Source organism: Erigeron canadensis, chromosome 9, assembly GCF_010389155.1.
Source record: "Erigeron canadensis isolate Cc75 chromosome 9, C_canadensis_v1, whole genome shotgun sequence".
Classification (NCBI taxonomy): domain Eukaryota; kingdom Viridiplantae; phylum Streptophyta; class Magnoliopsida; order Asterales; family Asteraceae; genus Erigeron; species Erigeron canadensis.
In genome coordinates this window covers 5,957,698-5,965,594 of record NC_057769.1, presented here as the reverse complement: position 1 = coordinate 5,965,594, position 7,897 = coordinate 5,957,698, and the positions used below count along the sequence as shown (strand labels likewise).

General features: G+C 33.3%; 1 pseudogene; it reads right to left on the bottom strand.

Annotated features, from left to right (window-relative positions):
• Positions 1-5,327: 5,327 nt before the first annotated feature.
• LOC122583096 lies at positions 5,328-7,767 on the bottom strand (annotated as a pseudogene).
• Positions 7,768-7,897: the final 130 nt, after the last annotated feature.

Below are 7,897 nucleotides of genomic sequence, written 5' to 3'. Positions count from 1 at the left end.
TAGTCTACGAAATGTGAAAGTAGTCTACAAAAGAGTATAGTAGTTACCAGATTAAAGAGTCTAAAATAGACTAGTAGTCTACAATAGAGGAAGTAGTCAGCAAAGACGATTATTTCGACTCATAACTATAAACGTAGGTCGTTAGCCTAGTTTACACTCGTTGATTCGTCCTATGTTTGTTATAGGTTGTCAAGATACTGCTTTGCACGTTAACCTAGTATCGTTTGTGTGCGCTCTACGAGGTAAGATAACATCTTTTGTCACCTGATGGTATAACAAAACACTTTTTATAATTTTAAACTTCCCAATGTATGAATGTTTAAGTAAGTTAAAGGGTGATTATGGTAGGTTGTTATGGCATGTTGCTTACCATTAATGATGTATGGTATGCTTATGCAGGTTTCAAAGGTAATATGTAAGTGTTTATGATATGAAATGATGAAATGCTTATGATATGTGATTATGTGAAGTTATGAAATGATGATATGTTTTTGATGTGGGATGAATGCATGCTTGAAACCTAGTCACTAGACTAATGATTAGGATTGTCATGTCACGTGCACGTCTAAGGGCCCTAAAGTAAGAAAGTTATATGTGATTAACTTAGGTGAAAGTAGCCTAAGCTATATAAAGTAAAGAAAGAAACATGTGATTAGTTTAGGTGAAAGTGTAGCCTAAACTAATATAAAGTAATAAGTCTCGAGCAATACGTAAGTCTTGTGCTAAGCTTAACCCGTGCTAGTTCCTCAGAGTTAGGGCGTATGTGGTCACGTGGTTCGGAATCATGATACCTCCCGTGGCATAGTTATGTTTGATTATTCCGGTAGAGTAACTAACCACCATTGCATAAAGGCATAAACGATTTATTCAGTTGGAATGACGTAAGTCTATTCCTAACGACGCTGATGGACCACCTTATGGTTTACCCATCATGTCGGGTTGTGGACTCCATGTAAGGTCTATGGCCGCCTAGACACAACCCCACATCCCTAAGATAAGTGGCTTATGTCACTTAGCCTATGTTTATGCAAAGATACAAAGTAAAGAAAGAAAGAGAAGAAAGTAAAGTTAGCACAATTAGGAGTATGATGAATCCTAATGTCTTATGTTTATGTTGTGTAGGTGATATCTCTATTGTGATATGACATATGTTATGATGATTATGTGAACACTAGACTCGATTTATAAAAGAAACAAGAATTATTTTTTTTTTTACAGAATACCCCACTACGCCGCAGTGGGAGGGTGCAATCCCCACTGCGCTGCAGTGTAAGCACCCCGCAGAACAGAAGATTCCCATTGCGCCGCAGTGGGAAGACTCACCCTCACTGCGCCACAGTGAGGGCCAGATCAGCAACACCACCATTAAAAATCAGCACTTTGATCAACATACAACTTTCAAATTTCAACACTACACTTCATGGACAACATTTCAGATTTCAAACAAGATATTGACACCTTTACAAACATGTTTATAACATCATTTGATCCCACACTTATATACACCATCAAATGGGTTTTTTATCGAAATTGCCACATTTCAAGTCAACCAACTTTTGCAAAACCAAAAGCATGACCATCAAAAATCCAACATGTACCAAGAGCCCAGATGGAGAGGGACATCTAAGTCTCTAACCAAAAGATACCATTCTTCCGCAATGGTGAAAATACCTTCCAAATCACTAGCATTAATCCAAATCAACACTTCAATCAACAAAGCCTAGTTCCTTCTTCCGGAACTACCTATAAAATGGTAAACAACTAAATGAGTAAGCGAATGCTTAGTGAATATGTTTGCATACAATTATAAACGATGGAGGGCAATGCACAAGGGACTGTTGCATATGGACTATGATACCGTCGTGTCTATCCATAATACTCACCCTTGCACCAAGCATTACATGGATCCATATAAGCAAATGATTACAATAACAATAAATATTACAATAACAATGCTCCACATGAGCCTATGGCCACCAATTAGGCCTTTAATCAAACTCAACCATAAACATGGGACTAACGCTAAATCAATTACCAGACATGGACACACTAAACATCGAATGGTAATTGACCTAACGAATATACAAATATGCAAGTATACTCACCTCCTTCGCGACACAACAACAAATCAAGATAACCGCAATAGCAACATTTCTCTTTCAACCTATCAAGATATCATAATACTCATATAAGGCAATATTCAAATTCCTAGCTATTTCACATAGCCAAACTAACCATTCACTAGCATTCCTAACCTCTAATCACCCCAATAAGTCATTGAGTTCTTACTTACAAAATTCTCAATTATCTAAGAAATCATTATCATCATCAACATTACTTCACTTGACTAGCAAAATCACCATTGTCATATTTGGAATTTCACTTCCATTATTCTCATTATAAAATTATAATAAGCAACTCAATAACTAACTCATAATATACAAGAATTGGGAGGAAAATCATATAAAAACCCATTACTAGCAAAATCCCCAAATTCCACCTTTCAAGACACCTATTTCTTAGATGGGAGAAGAAATTAGGTTAGAATGAATGCCTCAAAGGATTCAAGAACTTAATTTAAGACTTTAGGTCATAAATTTCTCTTCCCCCTTTTTCTTCTTGGATTTTCGGCCACCACCACCACTCCAACTCAAACCCTAACTTTTAATTTCTTATTTCAAGAGAATGATTATTATTATGCTTGATAGATGAATCTTTAATTTGAGATTAGAAGTCTCAATTGCATGGATTTAAGTTGGATTGGATAATCAAGAAGATGAAGAAGGTAATGGAAGTGTGACTAAGGGAGGAAGAACTTGGCTGGCAACACAAGGAAATGCCACCCCCTTTTTAATTTTTTTTGTACCCTTATCCGCTAAAGTTCCAACTAAATTAACCCCAATAAAAATAAAATACTAGGAACTTATTTTAATGTCAAACTACAAAAGTGGTTAATTTATTACCTTAAAATATTGGGTGTTACATTATTGTGATATAACAGATATGAAATGATTTTGTTAATATTTTATGAAATGACAAATGTTTTTAAATATGTGTTATCTTACTTAGCTAATTTATTAGCTAACACTTGTTCTTTTGAAAACGTTGTGCCTTCTAGATAAGCAAGCTTGAGTTAGAAAAGGATTAGCTCGTGAGATGGGTAGAAGTAACAAAGAAGATAGCATAGACATTGAATGCTAAACTTCACCTTTTAGCCTTATGTTTTGGCTACTCTCATTTATGATTTATAAACATGTAATAATGATGACATTTATGTTGGTGCCATAACTTGGATTTCATTTATATTGTTTGGATGATGCACTTTGGTAACACCATTTATTAAAGTACCATCTGGTTACGGGTGGGGCAGTTTTTAAAGTGATCCTTTTCCGCTACTTTTTAAATGTCGTTTGACAAGTTTTTGAAAATCCAGGTTAGTAAATGACGGTGTTACATTATTCATGCATGTAGATGCTACTTAAACTGCTGTTTGTAAAAAAAATAATAAAAAAGAAAGAAAAGATGCTACTTAAACTAGCGATTTAATGTCATTTATTTTTAGACTACTAGTTTAGAATTATTTTGATGTAATATGCTGTCTTTTGGCCTATTTGGAATCCATATATAATTTATGTTCTGTCTGTACAACTTGGCCTTTTTCTTTTAATTGGGGGTCCAAAATCCAAATGTACATGCCCTGTATAAACGACTTGTATTCTATCAAGTCATCTTTATCTCATTTGACTTGATATAATCTACCGGAAAAAATTTCACATGTGAAATAATCCAATGTTTGCACATTCGATTCGGTTGTAGTTTTGCTTTTTTATTATTTGTTTTTAATATTTAAACTTTCTGAAAACATTAAGACCACTTTTTTTTTAACAACATGATACAATTTGAATTCTAGATACATATCCCAAACATAATAAAAGATGATGATATATAACATCATTATCCTAACACAATAGGAATCACAGAACATGAACGATCACAGAACAAAACACGATTTTCAACAGAGCGTTACTTGAATACTAATCCAAATCAATATGTACTCCATTCAAGATTCATTCTATCTCTCATAAAAAATATATATTTTATCTTTTTTTATATATTAATTTTGCGTATTAATGTTTAAAGTTACAGATGTCACTCAGATCAAGAGTCCTAATTGTTATCAAAGAATAAAAACAATTCTAATTGTTATCTAATTATCATAGGACAGATGGTTAAAAATAAACTTATGTGTATTATGGGCCCGCATCATGATCAAATACATATACTGGAATTCATGTATATGTTCACAAGTATGTTTATATTTTATTATTAATTATCTTTCATAATAATATCACATCATGAGTACACTGATTTTAAAATATTTATAATAGAAAATTATTATAACATGTGCCTGTGTACTTACGCAAACAATTCCATCAATATATTATCGGCTAATAATGACAATACACAACTTATATTATTGTACTACAACTTGCAAAATATAACACTTAAACCGTATATCTTCAAAATTATAAGTTTTTATGACTTAAATGATGAATATCTAACGTTGATAATTCGTAAATCTCGTGTCAAGTGTTGGATACGGATCTAAAAACTAGTTTAAAGATCATTTTTTTTTGATAACCAGTGGTCTCTTTATTTAAGTTAACCATATTTTTGTAGGTTGATAGATCACACTATACTATTAGGGAACGTACAAAAATTGGTCTTTATATTAAATTTTATAATAGTGCGTCATACTGGTTGTATTTTATCAAAAAAAAAAAAAAAAACATTATACTGGGCTAGAGTAGAACTATCACCGTAGACGGTATGACATGGGGCTACGTTCAAAGTTTTTTTCCTTCATTATTAGTCCTTGTTTTCGAGTCTTGAATGCATAACACCAAAACTTTCTGAGTTCACAGTAAAATTAAGATTTTGTTTCCCCACGATTTTCATTAACTTGATTTCCAAAGGTCTTTGACCTCGTCGTCCAATTAAAAAACTATATAGAATTCTAACATGATAACCTATATTTAATTATCGGATCCACTCAAGTGTTTTCACTTAAAAGTAATTTGAAGACATCTTGATCTTTGAATAAAGTCAAAAGTTAAGATTTAGGATCTATCTTTGAATTTTGATTATTGATTTTAACCCAAGAATCAAAGTTTCTTAACACGAAGGATTTCCTCATATTTAGTTATTTGTTTCATGTGTTTTTCTCATTATAGAGATTCATTTGATAAATTCTTTCTTAGTCTTTTCAAAACAATTTACACTAATATTTTGACAATATGTTCTAAAAAGAATGAAAATAATATACGTTAAATATCCCAATACTTTTGATCAACTACTTCCACAACACTAGAAGTTGCTGATGTGGGTTTGCCCACTGCCTGTGATAACAATGAATGATCAATATATACATGAAGATTCAAATGCACGTTTGCTTGTTCTGAATATGTAAGGTGGATAAATTCATAAAAAAACTTATATACTACTTCTACAAGCCATCTTCATAAAATCCATCATGTCTTTACAAAAATAACATAAATGTCAATTACATTAAGTGAGTATATATGTTTGTGTTCTTTTGTAACTACTTATCACATGCCCTCGATAGTAACCATCCTATTAGACCTTAGCAAACACCTTTTTGACTTCATAGATGAAGTCCAGCCAGTGTAACCAGAATTTGCCACACGAGATACAACTTAACACCACAACGCCTAGTTAAGCGAATATTTTTTTAATCAAAGCATCAGAAGACTTAAATGCATACCTTTGCGAGCAAGGTCTTGCCAGTTCCTGGCTCTCCATAAAGTATAACTCCCTTTGGAGGTTTGATACCATATCCTCGTATAACTCAGGGTGAGTCAGAGGGAGCTCCACTGCCTCCTTGATTTCTTGTATCTGAGCATCTAGCCACCAATATCCGCATAAGCCTCCAAGGAGCCTTCTCAACCTTCATCACAGATACCATTGGGTCCACATCGTCTTGAAGAAGCCCACAACCAAAGAACCTGAGGCATTCAAGAATTAGATTGATTAGCACATCTTTATAACCAAAAATACTCACTCTAAGTCTTTACTAAATAAAAAACCTGATAATCTATCTCAAAAGGAAAAAATACAGACTGCAGCAAACAAAATAGGAAAAAGAAACAAATCAGCAAAGCTAACCAGGTATTCAAAAATGATCAAACCTCAAAAAATTAAATGAACCAAACACCTTTATCATACGCACATGTCAAAACAGTCTCACTCGAGTGTTTCTGGACGGTAAAACAAAGAACAAAGAAAGACAAGACCATAGTAAAGACCTTCAATCGACATACGGGTTACTATGTCATTGTTCACATTGACTACTACCTGCTCATAGTTTTTCTATAAAAGAACCATTTATTTATAATCTATTCCTATGCAATAGCTATTAGTCATATGCTGAAATTACAGAACAAAAAACAACTAATTTCTAAACAATCTTGGATCATTATAGTTATAAAACAAAGTGTAGCTATTAAAGTTAACACACTACAATAGCTCTTAATTTGGGGAAAAAAACCATGTACACTTAGTTCCCCGATTTAAAAGCTTCCAACTTTAATGTTTGCAAGGCAAAGACTTAAACCTATACCCCCCAATATTACACTCACTGCCTCCAATGAGACTAAACCCAAAACTTTAGGTTGACGGTTACCTCAACACCGATAGGCTAAATGCCCTTTTGTAAAAGCTTCTAATTTAATATTTTGTATTCATTAATAACTTCACAAAAGAAAAATATAAGCTTTTAGAAGAACGTATACTTTAAGGGCATTTAGGATTGCTTATCTAGATGATTATCTTTTTTTGCTTATTTTTACACCTATTAAGCAAATCCCACACTCCTCAACGCTAACAACTAATCAAACTAAACAGGTAAGCAATTATCTTACTTTATGGGCTATATCGGTTCTTGATTTTCAAAAAGCTAAAACTTTTCCAGGGTTCCTCAACTTTCAAAAAACTCTTTTTTGTCAGCATATATTAGCTAAAATCCGATAACCCGATAAGCCCCCCTAAAACCTAATCAAAACCCAAACTTTTAACATTCAAAAGCAAAAAAAAAAAAAAAACATAAAATCCATAAGCCCTAAAACTTCTAACATTAAAAACCAAAAACAACATTAAAAAAACCAAAATTTGAAGAAAACCCAATATACCTTATTATGCATCAAAATAGCACACCCAGGTTCCAACTGATCTTTATCAACAAAAGATAAGATCCCACATAATATTCGGTCCGACCGAACTCGAAACAATCGCATGATTCTCATCAATCAACTCCTCCAAATTCCCAACACTCATTGGACTTCCTCTCAAGTCATCAACTTTACTTCTATCCTCTTCAGTTTTCTCTTCTTGAGGTTTCAATCTTTCTTGATTTGCAACAATTCTTCTTCCATTAATAAATAATCCTTAATTCTTTCCAGTTTTAACAACCTTAATTTGCATTTAGAATGTGGGGTAACTGTTGGTAATCTTGCTGCTGCTTCTGGGCCTTTCTGTTTCCTCTGTTTTCTGCCCACACGTGCTGGTGGCGCTGCTGGTTCGAACTTTTTATCTTTTTTGTTGTTTTCGTTTGATTTATTGTTGTCGGATTGTCGGTTGTTCATCCCACCTGGTGTTCCTTGACCCATGATTCTTGATTTTTTTGAGTTCGATGATTTTGTGTTTTTTTCGTTTTTTTGAGGATTTTAGGATCTGGGGTGTGATGGATTTGAGGATTAATAAAGCTTTCTGTTCAAGCAAGTGTGTTCATATAGAATTGGGAATGGGCAGGGTTTGTACGATATATGGGTCGGGTCGGGTTACAAGTTCTGATTTTTGGTATTTATGGTTAATGGGCCAG